Source organism: Thalassophryne amazonica, chromosome 6 (genome assembly GCF_902500255.1).
Source record: "Thalassophryne amazonica chromosome 6, fThaAma1.1, whole genome shotgun sequence".
NCBI classification, from domain to species: domain Eukaryota; kingdom Metazoa; phylum Chordata; class Actinopteri; order Batrachoidiformes; family Batrachoididae; genus Thalassophryne; species Thalassophryne amazonica.
The window spans coordinates 53,031,452-53,048,370 of record NC_047108.1 but is presented as its reverse complement, the minus strand read 5'-3'; the positions used below and the strand labels follow the sequence as shown (position 1 = coordinate 53,048,370).

At 39.8% G+C, this 16,919-nt stretch overlaps 1 long non-coding RNA gene across 1 annotated transcript in view; it reads right to left on the bottom strand.

Moving 5' to 3' along the window:
- LOC117511624 overlaps nt 1-15,084 on the bottom strand; it is a 37,290-nt gene extending 22,206 nt beyond the window's left edge. The window contains exon 1 of the long non-coding RNA XR_004561004.1: nt 14,943-15,084. This is a non-coding gene — a long non-coding RNA (uncharacterized LOC117511624). The remainder of the gene's footprint in view (nt 1-14,942) is intronic.
- Between the last annotated feature and the right edge of the window lie 1,835 nt (nt 15,085-16,919).

The window sequence follows — 16,919 nt, the reverse complement described above, 5'->3', positions numbered from 1 at the left end:
CAGTATACTATGTAACAAAACACCAAGTTACTATCAACAATTAGTCAAATACTTAATTACCTTTAATGTGTGCTGACAGCATGTGTCCTCACCCTTCCTTGCTTCACGGGCTTGATGTGTCAAACCCAGGCACGGTCCTCAGCGTCTCACAAACGAACATCACAAGGTTGAGTTCCCGGCAGTTCTGCTTGAATCACACATGCTTTAAAAGCAGAACGCCATCCAATTATCTGCTTCAGCTGAAAGTCTTTAAGGTTGCATGTGAGCACCAGTCACAGGTGCTTCACATGATGTTGATGAGGGTGAGGATTCTTCAGCCAGCACCTTCTCCACAGACAAATCAGTTTCCATGCCACCTGAGGAGCAAAGAAAAGAAAAGAACACCAAAACATCCAGCCACACCCCCCAACACACAACAATCTGGGAGTAATGGAGAAACCAGTCCATTCATGGCATAAAACTGAGAGTCCATGAAGGCAGCAGCAAAGTCCCCCGCCGTCGAGGAGGTGACCAAACGGCGACAAGAGACAGGAACAAGTGGCTTACTAGCAGATGGAGGAGCAATAAATTCAAAAATAACAGGAAAGTGATCTGAAATAGCAATGTCTGATATGTCCTGAAGGGAAACTGAGAGCCAATAAGAAATGACCACGTCCAAGGTATGTCCAAGATTATGTGTTGATCCATCCACAACTTGTGTTAGACCAAAAGAGTTCAGGAGGCTTTTATAATCATCAGCCAGCTGATTAGAAGGACAACAGATATGAATATTAAAATCACCACAGACTAAAAGTTTGTCATATTTTGGGATAAAATCTGCCAGAAACTCAGAAAACTCCTGAATAAAATCCTTATTAAATTTTGGTGGACTGTAAACAACAGCACAGAGCACAGGACAGTCAAACTCCATCACAAACAACTGAAGTTCAAAAGTGAAGTAGACATTAGCAGATAAAAATCGGCATTTAAAGCTGTCTTTAAAAACCATGGCCACACCACCACCTCAACCTGATGCTCGTGGGGAGCTGAAAAAACGAGCAGTCGGGGGGGAGGAGCTGTGAAAAGGCGCTATTTTCACCTGGTTTCAGCCAGGTCTCCGTTAACAGGAGAAAATCCAGAGCACGACTGGAGAAAAAGTCATTCAAAATGAAGTCTTACTTGTGAGTGACCTTGTGTTGACGAGCACCACACGGACTGAGCGCACCTCAGTCTGCTGGAAGACACGACTGAGCGGGCGCAGATTCTCCTGCATGCAGCCCCGTCTGCAGCTCCTCACAGGACAGTGACACAGTAGTGGAGACCCGGCACCCCGGACAAGCGGCCGGAGCCACCGATAGCTAAAAGTCAGGGAACGCTGCATGTCGTAGCCATCATATGGTGTGAAGAATCCAGCCATGAAATTCCCAGGAGCGTGTTTGCAGGAAGCAGCCAGGCACACTCTGAGCCAAACATGGACTCCTCCTCTCTTCCCGCGTCCCCTGTGGCACAGACGCCGAGGCAACACGACAAGCGGCCAGCGCAGAAAGTCCAGTACGGACGCTAAGACAGGTGGCGGGGGTAGCAGCGTCCCTGGCCGTCCGCCAGAGCTAAAAACAGCGAGATTCTCCAGCGAAGCCCGAACGCCAATAAGAGTCAGGCGATCATACACCAGGAGCAGTGACACAGTCCATACAACAAAATGCAAAAACAATAAAAAAAGGACAAAAAAAAACAACAAAAGAAGTGAGTGCAGACAGCAGGCCACACACAATGGCGCCATCTTGCATCCATAATCCCAATTCCCATATTTTCCTCATACTTTCTGATGTGTTTCGTCACCTTGTGTTCCTTTGGTTCCTTTGGATTGCATGTGTCTCTGTTGTTCCTGTCCACCCTGTTTCATGCACCTGTTGTTCATTAGTTCTTTTTGCTTTTAAGCCATTCGTTAGTTTGCCAGTCAATTAACGTTGTCGTTCATTTGAAGTTATGATGTGTTCTCATGTGCTCTTTGTATGTACCTTGTGTCATTGTCGCATTTTGTTTTCAGCCGTCAGTAGTTTGTCTTCTCCTTTGCACCTCCAGTTTTACCTCTGTCCTGTATTTTGGTTTTGGACTTTTTGGTATTCATACCTTGTTTTTTTGTTTGTTTGTTTTATTTTTATTAATTTTATTTTTTTGAATTATCTACACTTGGATTATTAAAACAGTGAGGATTTTTGTACTCACACCTCTGTGTCCTGCTACCTGCTTACTGGGGTTGTATTTGAGTCTGACTCTGCCCAAAACATAAAAATCATGTTTCTCTCTGTAGTTGCTCACTTGACTTGTGAGTTACTCATGTGACACACCTATGGGATATTACATAGGTAAAATTAAGTTGCTATTTCAATTGACGTGATAAATCAAAGATAACCACCATGCAGCGAGTTCACTACATGGTAGCTTTTGATTTGGTGAGGAACAAAAAGACACCAATTACTGTTTTTGAGTTACTGCTTGCACAAATCTGACTGGGATGGACTAATTCACGTTTCACATTCAACACAGAGTGTGTGAGTCATTAATGGAGCTAAGACTTGAGCATAGGGGAATTATTGACTTCTCACACAAGTACTTGAAGACTGATCACTAAACTTCCAGTTTCAGAACAATGTGCTTCACCACCTGCACTATTACCGCAAAAGAAAAATACTTTCTTCCCATAACAGTCTATACCCAAACTATTTTACATTCATTGTTTGAATCCATTATCTATACCATTTGACTCTGCCTCAATGAACTGAAAATAAAGAGAAGAACAGTGCATGCACTCCATGATTAACGGTCAGGCTCTTTCTGACATTATGACATTGTAAGTAAACAAGATATTTGAAATATACGTTAACAAAGCAATATCAGTGAAAAAAACAGGTTGATTATAGCCAGAACATCCTTGGTCCTAACTGCTTTCTTTACATTACATACACTACACTATTATGCTCTTTTAAGTTCATTTTATACTTATATGTTTTGAGTTAACTGCTTTAAAAATAGCTGCAATCAAAAGGTATACATAACATTAACTACAAATTTGCAAGCTGTAATAACTTTTTATTATTTTTGAGTATATAAACAAAAAACAAAACCAAACAAACAAACCAAGTCAATCAATTACATCAGTTTTGTAGGGATGTCTTAATCCAATCCAATGCAAAGACGAGTATCAGGCCCAATCAAGGCATTTTTTTAATTGAATGGAATCTATTAATTCTCACGCTAGTCTGCATTCCATCATCAGTACATTTCATAAGCAGCATGTCAACAGGGCAAATATAATAGTCACCAATGTACTCAACATTTGCTGCTAGTGATGGCAAAATGGGGCCTCATGAAGCATTTGCTGTTCATTTCTGAGCCCACCAGATGGCAGTCTCTTAAAAAAGGAAAGGATTCAAAACGTATTTGACTTCAATGTACACTGAACCCTGCTTTTACAGGTTTTTTTTACAACCGCTATGAACCATTTGTCAGAGCCTTAAACACTTTTTCAAAACTGTTAACGTACATCACACCTGAAACACACAATTCCCCAAACGGGTATTTTCATTCTCAAATTCACGCAGTGTAAATAAACACAAACACACACTTCCGAAATACAATACACTAACACAGTTCACCAAATCTACCAAAGCACTGACACACGTTGTCGTCCAACAGAAACATTTAGTCAGTCACAACACAGTGTCATAAAGAACACTGACAACTGACGAAATAACACGAACTGAATCACTTTGCATGTGTCAAATCTACTATTTTTTTCCTTTTTCTTTTACAATCAACAGATTATTGTATTGATCATGCATGTAAATTAATGTTTGTGATGATGTTCTTCATTTTTCATTTGTTGGGCATGAATTTTTGTTCCCTTTTTTGTACAACACAGCACAAAAAGTGAACTACCCATGTCAGAGCAGCTTTGCAGAAAGTTTATGAAGACAAAAGACAATACAGTTTCTTACAACCGCTATGACCCATTTGTCAGAACCTTAAACACTTTTTTAAAACTGTTAACGCACATCACACCTCAAACATACAATTTACCCAAACAGGTAATTTAATGTTCAAATTCACGCAGTGTAAATAAACACAGACACACACTTCCAAAATACAATAATACACTAACACAGTTCACCAAATCTACCAAAGCACTGACACACATTGTGTTCCAACAGAAACATTTAGTCAATCACAGCACAGTGTCATAAAAAACATTGACAACTGATGGAATAACACAAACTGAATCACTTTGCATGTGTCAAATCTACTTTTTTCCTTTTTTGATCATACATGTAAATTAATGTTTGTAATGATTTTTTGAATTTCTTCATTTTTCATTTGTTGGTCATGAATTTTGTTCCCTTTTTTTTTTGTATAACACTCAGCACAAAAAGTGAACGACCCATGTCAGAAAAGCTTTGCAGAATGTTTATAAAGGAAGAAGACAGCAAATGACAGGATTTGCAGTAAACACTTTACTGTGTTGCAAATGAAAATGACTTACAGCACAGTAAAGAGGGAAAAAAAAAATCAGCATTTAACTGTCATTCATTACTGTATTGTCAAATCCACAAAAAGAAAAAGGAGTAGAAGAAATCAAGAGGAAGACAAAAAAAGGTAATCTGCTCGGTCGTCAGCACTGGGTCACATATTTTCATCGACATCACACCTGATGTCTTCTCTGACCAGGCTTCTTGGGAAGTATCTTTTTGCATGCCTAATCCAGCCCTGGCAGTTGTCAGCTGTGACGTCCTGGCATGCAGCAGCCATTGCATCCAGGAGGGACATTTGGTAATGTGGATGGTGATCAAATACCTTCCAGCTCCAGGCTGAAAAAAACACCTCCATTGGGTTGAGGAAAGGGGAGTAAGGGGCAAGGAAAAAGGACATCATCCTGGGATGGCATCAAACCAAGCTGTGACTGCATGTGCATGGTGGAATGCGACATTGTCCCAGGTGATCACATATGTTAGCAAGTTACCCCCCAACTCACCCTGTCCCCTTTCCCCCTCAGAGACCAGTCTATCATACAGCTCTTCTAAAAACTGAGAAGGCGTTCTGTGTTGTAGGGGCCAATTTGACTTTTATGTAGGAGCACATCATTGTTAGATATTGCTGCACACATGGTGATGTTTGGCTCCTCTCCGGCCTGGCACAGCAACCGTGACTCTTTTACCAATGATGTTTCCGCTCCGCCTACGTTTTTTGGCCAAATTGAAGCCAGCCTCATCAATGTATATTATGTTATGTGGGACTTGATTGGTCTCCAACTCCATGACTCTCTGTAAGCAATCAAACAAGATGGATGTAAATGATTTAGAGTACTTTAGGTTACTGCAAAACACACAATTAGCACATGGTATTTTGGATTTACAGTAATACCCTACCCGGACATATTGGTGACGGTGTTCTTTGATGCGAACACTGGTTCTTTCAAAAGAAACTTTATAAAGTTGCTTCATCACGACTCTGTGTTCAGCCAAAGTCTGAGAAACAGATGTACGGCTGATTGCTCTGATGTTTTCAAAGACAAGATTGTCTTGTAAAATATTGGCCCAAACTTCTTTCAGTTTTATTTTATTGTTAGCAATCACCATGATGACAATGGCAAGCTCCTGTTCTTCATTTAGAAGCCTGCCCCTGCCCCCTGAAGGACATAAACTTTGAACCCTTAGAAGAACAAAGTTATATATTACTGCCGGGGCCAGAAGATACAGTTACTGTAATTCATGTTACACTGTTCAGTAGGAAAGGCCCTTAAACAATACAGTGAAACTGTAATCTGCAGATTTGGCTGCACACGTTCTCCAGCCTCTCTATGTGACATCCCATGGTTGATGACACGGTCAATGATGGTAGCTTGTATTTCATCTGTCACCCTATCTCCTGGCCCTTCTTTGAGCTCCACCACACATTCTAACTCCCCCACTACCTCTACCTCTAGGCATTTTTCTCCCTTGTTTTTTGCAAGTCCTCCACCTTGTCCCTTGTCTTGTCTGTTGTTCTTTTCCCTCACAAGATCCACCTATAAATATAGGTGATGTGATTGGTGATGTGATTGAAAAAAGCCCAGCACCTGAGCTGGGTGAGACGGGAAAAACTGTGATCAATGTAGTCTTCATCCATTCGTTTTGAACATGAGGTTTTCTGTTTTGACAAAACTGCATGAAAGCAATTGAAAATTCACCAGTTAACACTTACTGTTTTGGTCATGCTGAGCTTGTGTGTAAAAGGAGTTCAAACTAATGTTAAATGTGTAAATGTGTGTATTTTGTGTCAAAGAAGAAGAATTGTGTACACTGTATAGCCCCCACAGGCTGATGTTGTGGTAACTGTGTGAATAGTTTTGAAAAAGCGTTAAATTTCATAGCGGTTGTAAAAAAAATTGTAAAGGTCAAACAGGCTACCAGCGGACGTAGGAAAAAAAATCAAATGCTTTGTGATACCTTATTTTGTCATCACTATCACTGCTACTGCACAAGGAGAACCATGGCACATTTCAGAAGCATCTCAGAAACACATGCAAGATCTCATTCACGTAAAATGTGCATCATCTTTTCTGACAGATGACGTACGTAGAACACTTGTGACCACCCGGTGAAGGAATGCGTTCCACATTAATACATGATTTTTTTATCGCCATCCTGTCTTATGTTTTCCTTTGTTAACAAGCAATGTATAGGCCCATAGCCGAGGGAGGGAGAGGATCGGGGGACAGGACCCCCCCATGCACACACACACACACGTACACGCACACACACACACACATTTTTCTGAGTGCAGACACATTTTAAAACATTCTAATACATAATAGTACTGACTATAATTGTTGTGTGGGCCGCTGAAGAGGAGGTACTGCTGGCCCACCACCACCAGAGGGCGCCCTGTCTGGAGTGCGGCTCCAGGCACCAGAGGGCGCTGCCGCCTTACAGGAGCAGCCGGGGTGACAGCTGTCACTTATCACCTACAACAGCTGTCACCAATCATCTGATCTGCAGTGGTATATCAGCAGGACGACATCTCCACCTCTTTGCCGAGATATCGCTCTACCTAGAAGGTAACGTACTCAGCTGACTGTGTTTTGACAGTAACCCTTTATTACTTTTGTGTGTTGAATAGCAGACATTCTTCCACGAGAGGTGGAGGTGGTTTTCTCTCCATACGGATTGCTGGGTGCGAACGCACCCACATTAACTGTTTTTGTTCCTCGCCAGCAGTACCAGATCTGACACGCGGAGGGCAGTGGCCACCTGGGAGTTCGGGACTTGGCGGGCTCCAGTATTCCCGGGGTTCGGTGGCGGAGGAAATCGTGTGGTTCCGGTTCTGCTTTGGACAGACGTCTCTTATCTTCAAGCCTGCCCACGTGACACATTCTTGTGAATTGATCTCTTTGTCTATTGTTGTGATCCGTTGTGTTTGTTGTGCCTATTCACAACAGTAAAGTGTTGTTATTTGACTTCCTCCATTGTCTGTTCATTTGCGCCCCCTGTTGTGGGTCCGTGTTCCTACACTTTCACAACAATAATAAACAATGAGGTTTTTAACAACAATCATCACTCTTCAACCATCCAAGTATGTAAATCAACATGAGGTTCCACTTTAACTACTGTAATGCTGCACAAAGTAGAATTAATAAGAACCAAATAAAAAATTCATTAACTAACTTATTAAAATAAAAATAAAAACATTAAAGCCTAATTTATGCTTCTCTGTCTCTGCAGCTCCCTCGTGACGCAAAATCCTCTGAAAAATGTAGTCAACAGGGTCGCAAGAAATGTGCTGAGAAAAAAAAAAAAAGGCAAATTAACTGCCAAAGATTTGAGAAGAATCAAACATGAAGCTACCCTGGAACCCATGATCCTCAGGTGCATAGGGAGAAGGACACTAAGGATGAAGCATGGAGCTAGCAGGTAGGAGGTGAAGAGGGAGGCCAAGAGGAGGTTTATGGATGTGCTGAAGGAGGGTAACCGAAGCAGCCAACAGAAGACGTGGAAGCTTTCATATTCCAGATCTACAACCTACCTGGAGTGTCCAGAAGTACAAAGTGTTCAGTGCTCAGAGACATGGCCAAGGTAAGGAAGCCTGAAACAAGACCACCACTAAACAAGGACACATACATTGACTTGAAATGTCGATTAGGCCAAGAAATATCTGAAGACAGATTTTTCAAAGGTTCTGTTGACTGATGAGATGAGAGTGACTCTTGATGGACCAGATGGATGGATCCATAATTGGATCAGTAACAGAGCACAGAGATCCACTTCAACTCAGAAGCGAGCAAGGGTCGGCGGCGGCGGGTAGTGGTACGGGCAGGTATTACTAAAGATGAGCTAGTTGGACCTTTTCAGGTCGATCATGGACGCAAAATCAACTCCCAAACTTACTGCCAGTTTTTTATAAAACACTTTCTTCAAGCAATGCTACAGGAAAAAGTTCTTCTTTCAAGAAGGCCATGATTTAGGACAATGCACTGAAGTACTCCACTGTGTGGGTAGTCAGTAAAGGACTTGAAGATGACCAGAATACTGACATGGCCCCCCTTCCTCACATGACCTAATCTCTATTGAGAACTTGTGGGTGTTGTGTGGGCCGCTGAAGAGGAGGTACTGCTGGCCCACCACCAGAAGGCGCCCTGCCTGAAGTGCGGGCTTCAAGCACGATGAGGGCGCTGCCGCCTCAGGAACAAGCCGTGGTGACAGCTGTCACCCATCATCCGTGACAGCTGTCACTAATCATCACATCTGGTATAAAAGCAGGAAGACACCTCCACCAAACTGCCGAGATATCATCTTCATCTGGAGGTAATACTCTCAGCCTTTTTGTGAGATTTATAAATCTGTTATTGTGAGTGTTTGCAGGAGAACCGGTCGTTTTTGTGGAGGCTGTGCAAGACCGGCGCTCCTTTTCATCTGAGACCGCTGCAACGTGTTGAGTGAGAGGTTGAGGTGGCATTCCCACCATGTTACTGGGTGTTCACACACCCAACCTTTGACTGTCTTTTGCTTTCTGCCAGCAGTACCAGATCCGACACGCCGGGAAGGTGGCCACCTGGGGACTCCGGGACTGGCGGCTCCAGTATTCCTCGGGTTCAGGTGGCGGTGGAAATCGTGTGGTTCCGGTTCGTTTCCAGACGGGCGTCTCCTATCGTCGAGCCTGCCCCCACGACACCTTTATTAATTGACTGTTGCACATTCTGAATCTGCTGTGTTTGGTTGTGACATTCACAACAGTAAAGTGTTATAATTTGTCTCCTTCCATTGTCCGTTCATTTACGCCCCTGTTGTGGGTCCGTGTCACTACACTTTCCCAACAGTGGCCCTTCTTAAACGGGAGATTTACAGTGAAGGACAACAGTCCGCCTCTCTGAACAGTGTCTGGGAGGCTGTGGTTGCTGCTGCACAAAAAGTTGATCGCCGCCACATCAAGAAACTGACAGACTCCATGAATGGAAGGTTTATGACTGTTACTGAAAAGAACAGTATATTGGACACTGATTTTTTTTTATGTCAAAATGTTTATTTTTCACACTTTAAACAGATGAAACTAAACAGTGAGATGGAAAAAGTTAAATTTTTCATTTAGTTGCATAATAATTCTGCAAAGTAATAATTGCCCAAAAACTTGTGCACAAATAGATATTCTCCTCACAAAGCCAAAACCTCACTTTTACTTTCTGAAATATTCAGGTTTAAAGTTTATTAAGATTTTGGACTGACCTGAGAGAACTGTAGTTGTTCAATAATAAAATTAATCCTCCACAAATACAACTTGCCTAACTGACTGTGCACAATGATTATGCAAAACTGGGAAAGAACATGTCCCTGTTTGTATTCTGAGTGGATGGCCAATGGTGGCTTTGAAGAACCTTTATACACAGAGGGCATATTTTAAGCTTTTCTTTAATGTTTTTGAGTTCACAGTGTGGTATCTGGTATTTATCAGATGAGTGTTGATCACTTTCCCTAGATCATTTAAAAATAATTTGAAAACTTGAATTTGTACAACAGTCTCTCTGCTCCTTGTCTGAAGAAATAATGTAAACTAGCGTGTTGCCTGTGGGATCCACGGGCTCTAGATTGGGTTGTGTTTATAAAATAGGTAGCTGACATTTTTCAAGGGTGGAATAAATTAAGCAGTGAGTTGGAATGTCGTGTCAGTCCAGAATGTTTTTAGAACCTTAGACCTCAGCAAATTTTAGAAGGGGAGCTCAACCCTTTTATTTCCTGTTCATTATGTAATTTTTAATGTTAATTTACTGTCTTAATGTATTTATGGATTGTTTAGGTTGTTGTTATCATATACACACTATTATTATTATCACTATTATTGTTATTATTTTATTTTATTATTACTTCTATTTTGACATCTGATTTTTAATGGCCCACAATGGAAATATGTGTTTTCACTTTCTTGTGTCAACCATGTATTTTTTTAACATATTGACAATTATATGCACTCACACTCACGCTTTTAATATAAAAATCACTTACTGCCCCCTGTTGGAAAGGCATGTGAGTCCACAATGTAATTAGCAACATGAGGTAATATTCGTAAATTCTCCAAAATTATTGGTTAACTGATGTCAATCAAGATCTTGTACAGTTGGAAGGTTATCAATTGTTTCAGGTAAATCGACAGAAGAGAAGAGGCGGGGGTGTGGCATTATATGTAAGGTCTGATTACAACTGTAAATTAGTTCACAATATGTCATTCACAGTTGATAATATCATGGAATGTGTTACGGTTAAAATTACATCCATAATTCAAAAAATACGGTTGTTAGTTGTTTATACAGAGCCCCAGAGCAAATATTGATACTTTTGAAGAAGTAATTATGGGAATGTACAACAAAATAAATAAGAATTCACATTTATTTATCTGTGGTGATTTTAATATCGATTTTCTAAATCCTCACAATCATCCACAAACCCACTTCATTTATAAATTCTTTATATTGTTTGGGAGTATTCCGACCATCATTCATCCAAGTAGAATAACTGTGAATTCAACAATCCTTATTGACAATATTTTAACTAATGTCATATCTGGTAATGTCAGTGCGGGATTGCTGGGTAAATGATATTAGTGATCACCTGCCAGTATTTACTGTTTTGCATCACATGCTCGAGTGTTTCAAAAGGATTGTAATAGATTGAGTAGAAATGTCACACCAATAACTGTTGATAATTTAAGGGTGGATTTATTATGCCAGAATTGGAATGATGTTTATGTTGATGATGTTGATGAATCTTATGATGGTTTTATTTCTATCATTTCTAAGTTATACGATAAACACTGTCCTCTTGTTAACAAGATATATACTAACCGATATAGCAATAAACCATGGATAACCAAGGGTCTTCAGAGGGCATGTAAAAAGAAGAACTTACTGTATAAACAATTTATAAAATCGAGATCAAAGGAAGCTGAAAGTAAATATAAATATATAAGAATAAATTAATTCATATTATGAGATTTAGTAAGAAAAGATATTATAGTGACTTACTTGTTAAAAATAATATAAAAAATACATGGAATATTTTAAATGAAGTAATAAAAAAGAACAAAAATGGTAGAGATTATCCTTCTTTTTTCTTTCCAATAATACTGTGATAGAAGATAATGAGACCATTGCTGACCATTTTAATGAATATTTTGTCAATGTAGGTAAAATCTGCCAGTAATATTGATTCATTGAGCGTTAAATCTTTTGAAATAAGATAACATTTAATAAATCGGTGTCAATGTTTGTTGGTGGAACAAATGAAAAGAAATATTGATCTGGTGCAGAATTCTAAAAGTAAGAAATCAAGGACTTCAATAATTTGGATATGGCTTTGTTGAAAAAAAATCATTGATTGTATAGTAAACCTTTCACTTATATTTGTAATATATATTTAAGTTTTGGTAAATTTCCTTCACAGATGAAGATAGCCCAAGTAATACCTTTGTTTAAACTGGTGACAAACACACTTTTTCAAATTACAGACCTATCTCACTTTTACCCCAATTTTCTAAAATACTAGAAAAAAATTTTGTAAAAAGACTGGATAATTACTTACTAAAGCAAGAGATACTCTGTGAAGAACAATATGGATTTAGAAAATCTAGGACTACTTCACATCCATTGATGGATTTCGTGGAAAATATAGCGACTGCAGTCGATAACAAGCAATATACAGTAGGTATTTTTTTTGATTTACAGAAAGCGTTTGACACTGTCAATCATGAAATATTGCTAACTAAATTACAGAAATATGGAATCAGAGGATTAGCATATGACTGGATAAATAGTATTTACATGGTCGGTATCAGTATGTTCAATACAATAACATTGATTCCGAACTTCGGGAAATTACGTGTGGGGTGCCCCAGGGTTCAGTGTTAGGTCCTTTGTTATTTATTTTATATATAAATGATATATGTTATGTGTCACGGGTACTGAGTGTGGTTCTTTTTGCAGATGACACACTGTATTTGCAGTGGGTGATAATCTTGACAGCTTCTGGACACGGTGGTAAACGAACTGGATAAATTCAAAGCTTGGTTTGATGCTAATAAATTGTCACTTCATCTTGGGAAAACCAAATGTATGATTTTTGGAATAAACTTGTGCCTAAATGTAAAAGTGTAACCATTAACATATGGAAATACAGATAGTAACTGAGAACAAATTTCTAGGTGTTATAATTGACAATAAACCTCAGGCTGGAAACCTCATATAAATTATATAAAATTTAAAATGTCAAAATCTATCGCTATCATGTACAGGGTCAAGGACATATTTGTCCCAGGATGGGCTACTCAGATTATATCATTCTTTAATTGTACCATATATGACATATTGTATCGAACTCTGGGGTAACACTTACAAATCAATACCAATCATGTATTCTTTTACAAAAACAGGCCATCAGAAATCATCTGTAATAAACCTTATCTTGAGCCAACACATTCTCTGTTTATGACTTTACATTTACTGAAATTTAGAGATTTAGTGGATTATATCACCATACACAACTTTGTACAAAGCTAATAACCAGGCCTTGCCACTTATGTCCAGAGCCTGTTCAAGATCAGAAATCTGAATACAGTTTACGAGGATGTATGGTTTTTAAGAAGCTCCCGTACGTCACTAAGTCAAGGGTTTTTGTGTTTCAGTTAAAGGGGTGAAGATTTGGAACAAATGTCCTGTGGAAATTAGCTTATGTAGTTCTTTAGTCTGTTTTAAGAAACATATAAGAAATTAATACTTTCTGGATATAAAGAAAATCATAATAAAAAAAAAAAAAAAAAAAGATGTATACATTTGTGGATGTATGTATTTAATTGCTTATTGTATATAGGAGGTGTGAGCATAAGTGTAATTATATGTTGGACTTGACTTTTGGGATGTGGGTATGAGGGGTGGGTAATTTATAAGCTTGCTTGTTCCCACCCCCTTTTCATGCACACGGTGTTAAATTTGATCTTGTTTTTTTTTATTTGTTTGATATGTTGTCTTTATGCTGCTGTGTTGTTGCTGAAATAAATAACCTGTTTAGTCCTATCAGTGTTCAGTTGTGGTGCTGTTCATCCTTGACCCAAAATACATAAGCATGCAAAACAGCAAATGTCAGCTGTGTTTGTCCCTGAGCAAAACTGCAAGCATGCATAGCTGCTGTAAGCAGGTGGTTTTAATTTGACAAACAAAGACAGTGACTAAAGGCATTAAAACCACTAAACATTTCACTCATAGTAAGTGCAACATGAGACTTATTTAAAGTGACAAAGCCAATTGAGCTACAAAAACCCAATAAATCAATCATGCTAACAACACTGTAAAACTAACATAAATGGCAATAACAACATTTAAAACCTCAAAACCCTGAACTCCCATGGTGCATTGCAGCACAGTATCCATTGTTGATTGGTTAGCTAAAATTAGCCAAGTTCTCCAAAAATATATGTCTTATTAATTTTCCATTTTCGCAACATTCATTTGACCCAAAATACATACCCTAAGCATGCCAAATGGAAAATGTCAGCTCTCCCTGGTTTTTGCATGATTGAAGCCATACACGCGCGCACACACACACACACACACACACACACACACACACACACACACACACACACACACACACACCACACATAGAAGCCATTTGGCTATTATAATATAGATAGTAAGAACTGTTTTAAAAGTGCAGGTCCACTTCATGCATAATGGCAGGTCAGGTGGGAGCAACCATGGGTCCACACTGGTGACCCTCTAGGTCCAACCTCATCTCCAGGAAGTCACCGTCAATCTGTCACAGGTGGACCTGATCCAATCCACGGACCCCGGCGGTAAAGGTTTCTCAGGACAGAGGACCAAAGTTGGCTGTGGTTTTTATTACGTGCAAAGTAATTGTGAAAAGCTGTGAAGCATAGTGAAAGGGAGCATCCTTTGAACTTCCATGATGATGATGATCATGATGTCCAACGGAAAAGTTCAGCGAACGCCGTCAGAGAGAACTGCTGTAGAATGAACGCGGTGACAAAGAGGCAGCTGTGTCTGCACAGCAGAGTGCCAGCAGGTGAACAAGGCATTTGACATTTGTCTCACACACATTCCTGTGCCAGCTGACAAAAGTGTGTGCATATGGGTGTATGTGTGCACACAATGGACCAAAGCTCCTGCTCCCATTCTGGGGAGCAAATGTCTGTGATTCATCATATATGCTGGATATGAGGTTATAGTTCATTCTTTCAACAATCATTTTGAATTTCAGCATATTTTCAGACTCATTCATGCTTAATAAATGAATGAATGTGACATAAATGTGTAAGAAGACACAACATGTGTGATGGCTGTTTATCAGAAGACCACAAAGTTTCCACTTCAAACTGATGACATTAGAATAAAAAAAAAATTTAAAAAAAACAGAAAAACAACTTGAACTCACCAGTTTAGTCAGCAAAGTGAGTCAATGCGCGGTCCCGATCCATTCTGCAAAGTCGAGCTTCAGGTCCAGAAGCACACAAAGAAGCAGAACCGTCCCGAACACACAGTCTGAGCCAAAGCTGCGCACTTTTGGGGAAAAGTTACACACAGTCCGTGTAAGTAAAGGGTGCACGGGTTGGCGTATGTGAGTATGTGTGTGGGCGTGGGTGTGACTCCCCAAAAGAACAAACGCAGCCTGTCGTGTGTGTGTGTGTGTGTGTGTGTGTGTGTGTGTGTGTGTGTGTGTGTGTGTGTGTGTGTGTGTGTGTGTGTGTGTGTGTGTGTGTGTCGGTGGACAGCGCACAGGACAAGCGTTCCCTTCTGAAGGGTTTGAACAGGACAGCGGCGTCAAGTCAGACACAAAAAACAGGACGCCTGATGGTGCTTCCTTCAAAATAAAATTCAAGCATTATGAAGTAAGAACGAGTTTGACTATCAATATGTAAACCTGGATTAGGTTCGAGTGCCTGTTTGTCTCCTTGGGCAAGACACTGGCAATCATGTCAAGAAAGAAGGGAGCTGTCTCCATTAATTATGGGGTGCAAAATCTGAAATAGATATGTTGCAGTGAAAAGGCCCCCGCAGTACCTCATCTCAGTAACTCCACCAAATTGACACATACACATAATGGGTACTTGATCAAACATTCTGCCACTGAATCTTACAGGTAGCCAACAACCGGCCTGGCTATGAATTGGGCCAGATACTGGCCTCTGTCTCCTAGCCTGTGATTGGATGCAGCTGAGATGCTGATTTTTTATCACGTTGATGTGGCACGGGCACTGCTCTCCTATTGGTCGTTTAGGAGTGGGAATTCCCACTCCAAAATGGAGGCCAGTATCTGGCCCAATTCAGGGCCGGTTGTCAGGCTATCTTACAGGCAGCCATTCTTCATCAGAACAAGTTGAGAGCACAAAAGTTCACCATTGCATGTAGTGGATTTTTTTTTAAATTTTATTCTGCACCAGCACAGAAGAGGAGAAGACTTCATTTGCATTGTCTCAATTCGCCCAGCTGCAAAGCGGCATAAACCTTTGCTGGAGAAGCAAACTGTGATGAACTGGGGTCCCATCTAGGAGGAGTCATACACTCTCACCCACTTCACACTAAAAAATCCAGACAAAATCAGTACCATAGGGCCTTAGGCCTATCTAGAACTACTACTTCACTCCAGTTTCCCAAAATCCCAAATGCAAGCATCACAGTCCACCAACCCAAAAAACTGCTACAGCTAATAATAATACGTACATAGTGGAGTGGAGGTTTGGAAAGTTTGCTGCTGCAGTGAGTGAGTCAAAGCAATTAATTAATTATTTAATTAAGTTTTTTCAGCAATTTTTCTGTCAACCCCTTTGGCTTCTCCCTTGTTTCACTCAGGGTCGCCACAGCAGATCTGATTTGGCACAGGTTTTACGCCGGATACCCTTCCTGATGCAACTTCATATTACATGCAGAATGGGCAGGGGTGGTGTTGAAAAGGGAACCTTCCACACTGGAAACAAGTGTACTAACCAATTGGAAAACACCCCTTTCATAGCAATTTTTCCATCAGTATTTGTGAAAAATGTCGGCAAAAAACAACAAAAAAGTCTTATATGGCTTCAAACAGTGCTGAAGAGTTGGTGTATTTTTTCCAATATTTTGTATGTTTGTTACTGAACAAGAACTACCATATCCAATTGTCAAATATTAATAATTACAATGATTACCTTTCAAAGTAACAAATCTAAGAGAGTCAAAATATGGGCCTTTTTTTTACATTATATTGTAATGACATGAGAAAATTACATCATTGAAATATTGCATTACGTGTGAGATTTATAAACTCAAAAAATACTGTACTACATAAAAAACACATTAGTTTTTTTGTTGTTTCATTCATGAGTAGTAGTGCACACATTCATTTGCTGCTTCTCACATTTGTAATCACAGTCCAGCT